We start from the raw sequence: 12,873 nt of genomic DNA on the forward strand, positions 1-12,873 counted from the left end.
AAGAAAATGGCAGAACAGGTGATAGAGTGGTGGAACAATTCCTCTTCGCTATACCTAGTTCTGTGCGAGAGTGGCTTATTAGGCAAGGAACTTGCTCCCTAGAGGATGTGACTAGAAGAGCAGAGTTGTATTATGAAGCAGAGAAACTCCCCCCTTAATCCCTTTTCCATTTGCAGCAGGGAATGAGGACCCCTGGGCCCTAGCCAAGAGGGGGAAGGTGTTTCCAGTGTGGGAAGAGGGGTCATTTCCTTTGGGATTGTAGAGAAAAAGTAGGATTCATGGGTCAAATAGGAAGGGACCAGGAATCCTTTTTCTTCCACGAAGTCCAGTTGGAGGGAATCTCAGTAAAGGCACTTTTGGACTCTGGGGCTAACCAATCCATGTTATCCAGATCTTTGTGGAATAGGATAAGGAGTAACATTAAAGAGGGTGAGGGGAGGTATTGTGGCACTATAGGCATTAAGTGCATTCATGGGGCTGCTACCCAGTGGTGTGCTGGTAAATTTTTAACAACAGGCTCTCTCCCCGGTCCACCTCGGTGCCCCCCCCCCCCCCCCCGTCCACCTCTGCGCCCCCCCCCCCCAAATTGCAGAGCTGGCTATAGCCGGGGGGGGGGGGGGGGCAATGCATTACTCTCTCCAGGAAAAAACTATTAAATGATCCCAGGTTCCAATCTAATTCATGTTTAATGTGGGATAAAATGCCATAAATAAGTAAATAAATATAAACTTTTAATGTTGAGCACCTGATTCTCAAGGTGAACATATTCCAAACACTATAATGAAAATAAAATGAGTTTTTTTCTACCTTTGTTGTCTGGTGACTGTTTTTCTGCTCATGCTGGCCCAGTATCTGATTCTGCTGCTATCTGTCCTCTTAACTCCGTTTCCAGGGCTTCCTTTCCATTTATTTATTTCCTCCTTTCTTCTTCATTTCTGGTCCTCAGCTTCTGCCTCTTTTCTCCATCCATTTGCAGTTATTCTCCTCTCTTCCTTTTCCCTCTTCTCATCTCATTCCTCACTCTTCCCTCCCCTCCACCCATATCCAGCATTTCTTCTCTCTCCCTTCCCTCTTCTCCACCCATGTCCAGCAACCCTCCTCTCCCCTGCCCTCCATGCACCCATGTCCAGCAATCCTCCTCTCCCCTCCATGCACCAATGTCCAGCAACCCTCCTCTCCCCTCCATCCACCAATGTCCAGCGACCCTCCTCTCCCCCCTGCCCTCCATGCACCATGTCCAGCAAACCTCCTCTCCCCTCCATGCACCCATGTCCAGCAACCCTCCTCTCCCCTCCATCCACCAATGTCCGGCGACCCTCCTCTCCCCCCTGCCCTCCATCCACCCATGCCCAGCAACCCTTCTCTCCCCTGCCCTCCATCCACCCATGTCCAGCATTTCTTCTCTCTCCCTTCCCTCTCCTCCACCCATGCCTAGCAACCCTCCTCTCCCCTCCATGCACCCATGTCCAGCAACCCTCCTCTCCCCTCCATCCACCAATGTCCGGCGACCCTCCTCTCCCCCCTGCCCTCCATCCACCCATGCCCAGCAACCCTTCTCTCCCCTGCCCTCCATCCACCCATGTCCAGCATTTCTTCTCTCTCCCTTCCCTCTCCTCCACCCATGCCTAGCAACCCTCCTCTCCCCTCCATCCACCAATGTCCAGCAACCCTCCTCTCCCCCCTGCCCTCCTCTCCATCCACCCACCCATGTCCAGCAACCCTCCTCTCCCCTGCCCTCCATGCACCCATGTCCAACAACCCTCCTCTCCCCTCCATGCAACCATGTCCAGCAACCCTCCTCTCCCCTCCATCCACCAATGTCCAGCAACCCTCCTCTTCCCTGCCCTCCATCCACCCACCCATGTCCAGCAACCCTCCTCTCCCCTCCATCCACCAATGTCCAGCGACCCTCCTCTCCCCCCTGCCCTGCTCTCCATCCACCCACCCATGTCCAGCAACCCTCCTCTTCCCTGCCCTCCATCCACCCACCCATGTCCAGCAACCCTCCTCTCCCCTCCATCCACCAATGTCCAGCGACCCTCCTCTCCCCCCTGCCCTGCTCTCCATCCACCCACCCATGTCCAGCAACCCTCCTCTTCCCTGCCCTCCATCCACCCACCCATGTCCAGCAACCCTCCTCTCCCCTCCATCCACCAATGTCCAGCGACCCTCCTCTCCCCCATGCCCTGCTCTCCATCCATCCACCCACCCACCCATGTCCAGCAACCCTCCTCTCCCCTGCCCTCCATGCACCCATGTCCAACAACCCTCCTCTCCCCTCCATGCAACCATGTCCAGCAACCCTCCTCTCCCTGCCATCCACCAATGTCCAGCAACCCTCCTCTTCCCTGCCCTCCATCCACCCACCCACCCATGTCCAGCAACCCTCCTCTCCCCTCCATCCACCAATGTCCAGCGACCCTCCTCTCCCCCCTGCCCTGCTCTCCATCCACCCACCCACCCATGTCCAGCAACCCTCCTCTTCCCTGCCCTCCATCCACCCCACCCATGTCCAGCAACCCTCCTCTCCCCTCCATCCACCAATGTCCAGCGACCCTCCTCTCCCCCCTGCCCTGCTCTCCATCCATCCACCCACCCATGTCCAGCAACCCTCCTCTCCCCTGCCCTCCATGCACCCATGTCCAGCAACCCTCCTCTCCCCTCCATCCACCAATGTCCAGCGACCCTCCTCTCCCCCCTGCCCTGCTCTCCATCCATCCACCCACCCATGTCCAGCAACCCTCCTCTCCCCTGCCCTCCATGCACCCATGTCCAACAACCCTCCTCTCCCCTCCATGCAACCATGTCCAGCAACCCTCCTCTCCCCTCCATCCACCAATGTCCAGCAACCCTCCTCTTCCCTGCCTTCCATCCACCCACCCATGTCCAGCAACCCTCCTCTCCCCTCCATCCACCAATGTCCAGCGACCCCCTGCCCTGCTCTCCATCCACCCACCCACCCATGTCCAGCGACCCTCCTCTCCCCCCTGCCTTGCCCTCCATCCACTCACCCATGTCGAGCAATCCTCGTCTCCCCCCTGCCCTCCTCTTCGCCATCTTCCAGCCCTCTCCGCTCCCCTGGTCGTCCATCTTCCATCTGTCCTATGCTCCCCGATAGTAGCCCTGCTGGTTTCCTTTCTACGCTGCCGCCGCCGCCCTGCCTTTAAAAAAATGCATTTTCCCTCGAGGCGGCCAGCGTTGAAGCGAAGGCAGCAGGCTCAGCTCAGTTCCTGCCTTCGTTCCGTTCCTTCACATCATGGCTCCGCCCTTGCCTGACGTATTTCCTGTTTGCGCAAGGGCGGAGCCATGATGCGAAGGAATGGAACAAAGGCAGGAACTGAGCTGAGCCTGCTGCCTTCGCTTCAATGCTGGCCGCCTCGAGGGAAAATTAATTTTTTAAAGGCAGGACGGCGGCGGCAGCGCAGAAAGGAAACCAGCAGGGCTACTATGGGGAGCAGAGGGCAGACGGAAGATGGATTTGCGGGGCGGGGGAGCGGAGGCGAGCCGGCTCGCACGGGCCAACAACCGGCTCGCAAGATGCCAGAAAATTTAACAAACGGCTCTTGCGAGCCGGTGCGAGCCGGCTCCAGCACACCACTGCTGCTACCGCATTTAGAATAGGGCTCTGTAGCCCCCTCTTTAATGGACAGTTGAATTTGGCCGTGTTACCAAAATTACCCTTTGATCTGATATTGGGAAAGGACTGGGACCCTTTTACCCGATGTCTGAAGGAATTACATGGGTGGGTGACCACTCGGGCTCAGGAGGCCAAGGCAGAAGCAGACACCACAGGTGGTGACTCCCTGAGGCAAATATTTCCCTTTCATGAAGAGTTGTTAGAGGCTCCGAGGAGGGGGAGGAAAACGAAGGAAACCTGGCTCTTGGAGAGACAGTACCGAGTGAGGGCCATGAGGGAAATAGGTAAGGGGGAAGTCATGTCTTGGATCCCCGAGGAAGTGTTAAAAAGATTCCCCGCTTTTCCGCAAGAGCAAAGAGAGGATCCTGTTCTAAAAAGGGCTTTTGAGCAAACGGCAGGAGGGCCTTCTGGGAGTTTTCCACGCTTTAGGCTGGAAAATGAGATATTGTATAGAGAGGTCCGGGAGCCCGGGAGCAACAGCTAGTAATCCCCAGAGTGTTCTGGAAAATCATCCTTAGGGGGGCCCATGATCATCCCTTAGCGGGCCATAAGGGCTCCCAAAATACATTGAAGCAAGTGCTGGGAACATTTTTATTGGCCAGGGGTACATCAGGAAGTGCAGGACTATTGTCAGAGTTGTCCCCAATGCCAGAAGCTTGCAGACCGTTTCCTCCCAAAGGCCCCGCTGTTACCCCTGCCCATCATAATGGAGCCCATGTCTAGCATGGCCATGGACATCATTGGACCCCTTATTAGAACCCTGAGAGGATTCCTATACATTTTGGTCATTATGGACAGGGCTACACGGTTCCCCTGGGCCATACCCCTACGTAATACAAAAGCTAATGGGATTGCCAGTGAGTTAGTGAAACTATTCTGTGAGGTGGGCTTCCCAAGGGAGGTCCTCATGGACCAAGGTTCTAATTTTATATTTAAATCTGTTTATTCTGAAACAAGACATAACTTTACATATCAGCTAGAAACATCCACCAATTCAAGCGTACATTATTGCGATAGTTCCAGCACTTTCAGCTGTCTATACAATATTCATCCTGTTCCATACATTTTTCTGTTTCCCCCCTCCCTCTATCACCCCTTTTCCCCCCCAGTCCCTCCCTAACCCTCCCTCCCGCCCTTCCATGCCCTCCGAGACTACTTTACACAATATTTCTCTATCCTCCTTCCTTGGCATTGTTATAAATTTAACAGATGTCCCCGTGCTGCTGGCGTTAACGTTTGCCAGAATGGTGCCCATCTCCGTTCAAATTGCTGTCCTCTTTTATTGTCCAACTGCACTATATCAAATCTCTCCATTCTCATTAAAGTTATCATCTGGGTCCTCCATTGTTGTAGAGTTGGCGCTTTCGATGCCATCCATTCCAGCAGAATCACCTTCTTGGCCGCAATGACCGCCCTGTTTGTGAATTCTTTAAGTCCTTTAGGTTTTGGGGCCACAATTTTAACGTGACCGAACAATAATTTGTAATCCAAAATCCAGCGAGTATCCCACATCTGTGATATATTTGTTATCAGTTGTCTCCAAAATTTTGTAATATGTGGGCATGTCCAAAACATATGTCCCAACGTGGCCCCAACATGATTGCATTTGGGGCATTCCCCTGCCGGGGACAAGCCCATGTGGAATGCCCGTCTGGGGGCTATATGCATTCGGACTGCAAACTTATATTGTAGTTCCCAGCACCAAACAAAGCTTGTAGATTTCTTCAAGTTCAAAACATGGATTTTGAAGATGTCTTGTGATAGGGTCACCCCTAGTTCATCTGACCAGGCCTGAGCTAGCCTTTCATAAGGCAGTTCTGCTGCAGTGTCTCGGATGTGTCTATGGTAGAGCGACAAGGAAACTTTTTGTTGAGCAGATAAGGAGTATGCTGCGGCCAGTTCTTCCTGCACATCTTCAGCCAAGTTTTGCCATTTCAGGCTATCAATGTAATGCTTCAACTGACTATAATGAAAGAGATCTGTATTTGGAAGAGAATATTTATCTTGCAGTTCCTTGAAGGGCAGCAGGCGTCCCTGTTCATTTATAATCTGGTACACATATTTAATTCCTCGCTGTTGCCATTTCTTGAAGATCTGATACATATCTCCTGCTGGGAAAGCTGGGTTTCTGCTTATGGACAAAAATGGAGTTGCTTCCGCATTGAATCTATGGAGTTTGCAGACCCATCGCCAAACTTTCTTCGCTGTAGGCATTATCATTGATCGTCCAAGTTCATAAGGCGGGGTTCTCCCTGTTTCATGCAGTATACAACTAAAATGTACATTATCAGTCAGAGCTAACTCCAGCGAGGTGGCCGAAAAATCCTGCGTGTTCCTATACCAGTCTGCTATGTGTCTCATCCCACTTGCAATTGTCATTTGCCTAATGCTTAAAAGGCCCAAGCCTCCATACTCAACAGGCACCTGCAATGTCCTCAAGGGGAGTCTAGCCCTTTTCCCATTCCACAGAAACTTTTGCAACTGCCTGTTGAGTTGCCTCTCATCCTTCTATTTCAAATACAACGGCAGAACCTGAAAAACATATAACCAGCGAGGTACTATTGCCATATTGTATAAGGCTATTCTGCCCAACAATGACAATGGGTATCCCTGCCATGTAGTCAGTCTATCTTTTGTGTCCCGTAACAGCTTTTGAACGTTACTGTCATAAAGATAAGTTAAGTTCTGAGGGATATATACTCCTAAGTACTTCAAGGGCGTCCCCTCTGGTAGCACTGGTATCTCCCCTCCTCCCCTTTCAGGTGGTATCCCATATACTGGAAGTGCCTGTGACTTCTGTTTGTTCAGCACAAACCCAGAGAGCCTCCCGTAGGATTCTATCTCCTGTAGTAGTGCCGGTACTGAGGATCTAGAGTTCTTAAGAAGGACTAGTAAATCATCTGCGAATGCTAGTGTTTTAATTATAGTACCTCCCACGTCCACTCCCACAATATCTGTCCTGAGGCATAGCCTCCTTAACAACGGTTCTAGGGACAATATAAATAAGAATGGTGAGAGCGGACAGCCTTGGCGTGTCCCCCTACCTATGTGAAATGATGGTGTTTTAATCCCATTAACTAACACTGCGGCTGTTGGATCTGTGTATAATACTTGAAGTGCTCGAACAAACCAGCCCTGGAATCCCATAGTCTGTAGGGTGGCGAACAAATAATCCCAGTGCAGCTTATCAAAAGCTTTTTCTGCATCTAAGCTGATTGCCAAGGATTGTTGTTCAGATCCCTGGCATGAGGCCATTCCTATTAGAAGTCTCCGGACATTTCCTACGGTTTGCCGCCCTTTAACAAAGCCCACCTGTTCTGTACTTATTACCCTGGACAGTATCCTAGAAAGGCGGTTTGCCATTATCTTTGATAATATTTTTAAATCTACATTTATTAAGGATATCGGCCTATATGAGTCTGGGAGTTCCTCTGCTCTGCCTGGTTTCTTTATAAGAACTATTAGGGCTTCGTTGGCATAATCCGCCACCTGTCCCCGCTTTACTACCTGTTCGTAAGTTAATATCAATGGCTTAACTAACTTGGCATTTAGCAATTTGTAAAACTCTCCCGACAATCCATCCGGGCCGGGCGCTGAATTTAGTTTTAAGAACTTTATGCATTCCTGTACTTCTCTGCCAGTAATTGGACCATTCAAAGACTCCAGCTCCTGTTGAGTTAGCTCTGGCAGATGAGCCTGTCTCAAGTATTGATTTATTGCTCCTACATCACTCTTACTTGGGGTTGAATATATCCCCGAGAAATGATGTCTAAGAATTTCTGCAATCTTTTCACTCGTATGATGTAATTTCCCTTGGTCATCCTTCAATGCTGTGATTACCTGGTGATTCCCCCATGTCTTAACCATCCCCGCTAACATTGGGCCCGTCCTATTCCCAAATCTCTGGAGTCTGTATTTGTTATATAAGAGTCCCCGTGTAGCTCTCTCGTGCAAGAGGGAATTTAGTGCTACTTGCACCGACTGCATATTGTCTCTATTTGCCCCTGTTGGTGATCTTATAACTTTCCTTTTAGCTATTCGTAATTTCATTTCTAGATCTATAATAGCTTTAGAGATTTTCTTATTTCTACTATTTACATATGCGATCACCTCACCCCTCATCACTGCTTTTGCCGTAGCCCAAAACAATGCGGGGTTATCTCTATGTTGTCCATTAAATTTCTCATATTCATCCCACTTTGCCTGTATGTATTTTACAAATTCCTGATTTTTATATAGGTAGGCCGGGAACCTCCATCCCCTTCCATGCTGTTGGTAGTGTTTTGGCGCCTCTAAGTCCAACCAAACCATGGCGTGATCTGATATGTCCACAGCCCCTATCTCCACTGAGGTCACATTCGGAAACAATGAGCGAGCCACTAGGACATAGTCTAACCTGGAATACGTCCCGTGAGCTCTCGACAAATGAGTGAAATCTTTCTGCCCCGGATGCAGAGTTCTCCAAGAATCAACCAGGCTCAAGGCTCGCATGAATGATGATAATGTCCTAGCCCTTGGGCCTCCCCTATGAGCCCTATTTGGATCTGAACAGTCTTCCATAGGTCGCGCTACCAAATTAAAATCTCCCATGACCATAAGCTTCAGAGATCTGTACGGCCTGCATAACTGTATCAAATGATTATAAAAGTTTTTGTCGTATGTATTAGGCCCATAAAGGGCTAGCAATAGTAGTTCTCTGCCCTGCAGCCATATATGTAATAGTACATATCTACCCTTCGAGTCTACCGTTATTAGTTCTGATTTTGATACTAATCCTTTTCGTATGAGAACAGTTACACCTCCTTTTCGACCTTCTGCTGGAGAGGCATATACTTCACCCACCCAGTTCCTTTTTAATTTCTGGTTTTCTACTTGGGACAGGCGGGTTTCTTGGATGCATGCTATATCGGTTTGCTTCCTACGTAGCGCTGTCAACACTTTAGCGCGTTTGATAGGAGAGGTAATTCCTCCTACATTCCAGGTATTAAATCTAACGGTCTTAGCCATTAACATCCTTTATTAGGTTCCTGTATGCAAAAGTTCTGTAATGGAGGATCGGGCGCCCAGCCTCGCCCTGATCCTTTCTATTTTGTTTTGCCTGATCTGAGGACATCTGTTTGTATTGTGTACCTAAGGTGTTGTCTGAAGGACAGAGCCTTCCTTGCTCACTTGAGTTCTTTTCCTGGTCTCTTAAATGTAGTCCCTGTCCTCCCTTATCCCCCCCCCCCCCTCCATTCTTTTCCCATCCCTTCCCCATCCTTCTCTCTAAGTTCTTTCCCCTCCCTCCCAGAAGTACCCCGAATCTTCCCTTACGCCCCTCTTTACCCTTCTCGTCTCCCCCTAGATCTTGGATGATCATAGGTCGTTGTGATAACCCCCCCAGTCCTCCCCCAAATCCTTATGCTCCCATCATATGATCTTTGACATTTACAGACATTTGCAATTTCTCATTTTTAAACATGCTAACTTAACAAACAAACACTTTCATGTAACTCAAACTTAAACCTTTAGCTTGTTCCGTTTACAGTTTCGATCCTTTACTCAGAATGGTATTATATTCCATCACCTCCCAAATCTGGTTTATGGTGGGGATGGCTGTGAACATGTCTGAGTCTAGCTGCCTGCCACCATCCACACTCCTGGTCACTGCCTCTTAGACTCATGAACTTCCTCCATTTACTGTAATCCACATGGTCTCCTTTCCCAAGGTGTTGTGCTCGTGAATCCTATTTTAGTCTTAGTGAGATTCTGCTTTTACATGCATTGCTTTTTGAAAAACTGCTGCTTCTTTAGGTGTTGTGAAAGCATGCCATTTCCCATTATGATGGATCTTTAATGTAGCTGGGTATACCAACATGAATTTATCTTTTTTGGTGTGTAGCACACTGCAAATAGGATTAAATTCTCGGCGACGCTGTTGTAATGCCCAAGAGTAATCCTGAAATATCTTCACAGTATGGCCCTCATACTTAAGATCGTCCTTTCTCTGCCTTGCGCCCCGGAGGATTTCCACTTTATGTAGAAAATTGTGGATCTTCACTATTATCACTCTGGGGCGCTGCGCACCTTCTTGTTTGTGGCCGAGTCTATGGGCCCGTTCCAGGCATAATTTTCCTATGCTGTCTATCAACGCTAGTTCAGCATTTATCCAGCGCTCCAGAACCGCTGACAAATTTTGGTCCGGAACAGATTCCGGAAAGCCCACAAGTCTGATATTCGATCTACGCGAGCGGTTTTCCAGTTCGTCTATCAGTTGGCCCTGCTCCCTTACCAACTTTTGTAGGACCTGCACTGACGACGCCATTGTTGTCTCTCGATCTTCCGTCTCAGCCACTCTGCATTCTAGTTCTCCTGTGCGCCGTACTGTTTCCTCCAGCGTTTTGTCTATTACTGACATTTGTTGTGTCAAAAGTGCAAATTGCGGTTCCGTCGCGCTCTTAACTGCGGCTATTATTTGCTGCAGTTGAGGCTCGCTGAACAATGATGGTTCGGCCCCAGGACTCCGCGCCATCTTGGCTTCGGGAGGCCCGCGCGGCTTCGCTGCTTCTTTTTTTCCTGTTTTGCTTGGCATGCCCGCCTCTGCGCAAATTAAGAAAGGATCCATATACTAGCGAAATGTTAAGCTTACTGTTTCTTCCTTTCCCGTCTCTCTTCGCATTGTTTAAGTTGGAGAACCGGGAAGGGTCTCAGGAGGAAAGACAACTTGCTGCTGCTCTCCACTACGCCATCACGTGACCTCTCCCCAAGGTTCTAATTTTAAATCATACCGGTTAAACAGCTCTGGGAGGCCTTTGGCATTCGGCACATTACCACCTCAGCTTACCACCCTCAGTCTAATGGCATGGTGGAGCGGTTTAACAAGACCCTCAAAAGTATGTTTTTTTTTTTTTTTTTTTTAGTTAAATTTTCCAATATATCACCACATAAAGTGAATATGCAATCGGCATTATTTAACATTAGGAAACAAAATTGATAAGTATATATCTTTACAGCCCATTTGTCCACAAGTTAAAATTGAAATTTGATTCCAAGATTAAGGAAATTAAAAAAGAAAAAAGATACAAAAATTAATAATCAATAGATGCTTCCTCTGGTTCAGACCCCAGCCTGCTAAATTAGGGAAGGTTTACTATATTCACATCAACTCTTGCATCAATAAACTCTTTCAACTGTTTTGGATCTACAAACTGAAAATGTTTATCCTCAAGCACCACATTACAAAGACAAGGAAATCGCAAAACAAAATTTGCTCCCAATGCCACCACCCTGGGGCGAAGTTCCAAAAAAGGCCCTTCGTCTCATCTGTGTAGGCCGTGAGAGATCTGGAAAGATACGGACCTTTGAGCCCAAAAACAGATTTTCTAAGTGTCTCAACGAAAGCCGTAGTATGGCATTCGTATCAGGCTCCAACGCGAAAGTGGCAAGCAGAGTTAACCTCTGAGTAACTATTTCTAATGAGCTTTCTAGGAATGAGGTAAGATTCATTCCCTCCCCTATTACGGGGGGATTTCCCACCACCACTCCAGTACTCCCGATGTAATAAGCCCGTGTAATGGGAGGGAGGGAGTCCTTATCCATTCCCAGGATGTCCACCAAATATTTTTTAACCATCTCCAAAGGAGAAATTAATGGCGATTTGGGAAAATTAAGAAACCTAAGGTTAAGCCTTTTAGTCTGATTTTCAAGGTATTCAAGTCGTTTATGTAGGAAATTATTGTCTTTAACCAAAGCTGTTTCTATAGATCCCATTTCTTGAATTTTGATATCCACACGTTCCAATTTCTGGGTTTGCTGTGCAGTCACTTGTGCTTGAAGCAGGGCAGCCTCAGAAAGAACTTCAATATCAGAAGAATTCTGCTTTAAAGTAGTTTGCATAGAGGTTTGGATATTGTAAACCATATCCCATAGTGACTCCAGCGTCACAATTGCTGGTCAAAAGTATGTTAAGGAGGGGATTGAACCGTCAATATGAGGACTGGGATCAGTTACTCTCGTTCGCTCTATATGCCAGCAGGGAGAACATTCAGGCCTCGTTGGGGGTGTCCCCGTTCGAATTAGTGTATGGGCGATTTCCACGGGGAATTCTTGATATTATACAAGAGCAGTGGGTGGAATAAGTAGATGACCCCCGGACTGTAAGCACATATTTAAAGGAGTTGCGAGCTAAGTTACACCACCTCTCTGATTATGCACAGGGTAATCTAGGGAAGTGCCAGGAGACACAGAAGGGATACTACGTCCAGGGTACTAAGGTCCGGAATTTTCAGGCAGGGGATAAAGTCCTAGTAATGATTCCCTCGGACACCCATAAGTTCACCACCCAATGGAAGGGTCCTTTTGTGATAAAAGAGAAAGTAGGTCCCTGGTCATATTGAGTTAAGAATGAGAAAGGGAAAACCCAGACGTATCATATAAATGTGTTGTGTCCATGGATACAGCGGGAATGAATGGTGGCTGCCTTGGATGAGGACCAGGGACCCCAGCTCAGTGACCTCCGGGAGAGGGGGGCACCAGTCATTGGGTCTTCCCTAAATCTCCAACAGAGGCGAGCTGTAGAGACCCTGTTGGAGGAATTTCAGGATGTCCTTAATCCCCTTCCGGGGGAAACTCATGTAATTACACACTCCATTCATACAAAGCCAGGAAGGATTGTTCGTCAGAGACCCTATATGGTGCCCGAGGCCAGGTGACAGGAAATTATTAGACAGGTACAGGAGATGCTGGATATAGGGGTAATAGAGGAATCTAATAGTCCCTGGTCCAGTCCAGTAGTTCTTGTGCCCAAATCAGACGGATCCCAAAGATTCTGCATTGACTTTAGGAGGGTTAATGCTATCTCTAGATCTGATGCGTACCCCATGCCCCGTATCGACAAATTACTGGATAAATTAGGGTGAGCCCAATATCTGACCACCCTTGATCTTACTAAAGGGTACTGGCAAATTCCTTTGGCAGAAGAAGCAAAACCGAAAACGGCCTTTAGTACACCTTTGGGTTTATTCCAATTCAAAAAGATGCCTTTTGGCTTGAATGGGGCGGCTGCATGCTGCCAACAATTAGCGGACCATATTCTGCAGTTGCATCAGGAATGTGCCGCCGCCTACATAGTGATTTTTAGCACTGATTGGGAATCCCATTTGCCCCGGGTGGAGGCGGTGTTAGAATCCCTAGAAAGCAGGGCTGACCTTAAACCAGAAGAAGTGTGTATTTGCCAGTAGGAAAGTGAAATACTTGGG

The sequence above is a fragment of the Microcaecilia unicolor genome, chromosome 2 (assembly GCF_901765095.1).
Source record: "Microcaecilia unicolor chromosome 2, aMicUni1.1, whole genome shotgun sequence".
In the NCBI taxonomy this organism is placed as follows: Eukaryota; Metazoa; Chordata; class Amphibia; order Gymnophiona; family Siphonopidae; genus Microcaecilia; species Microcaecilia unicolor.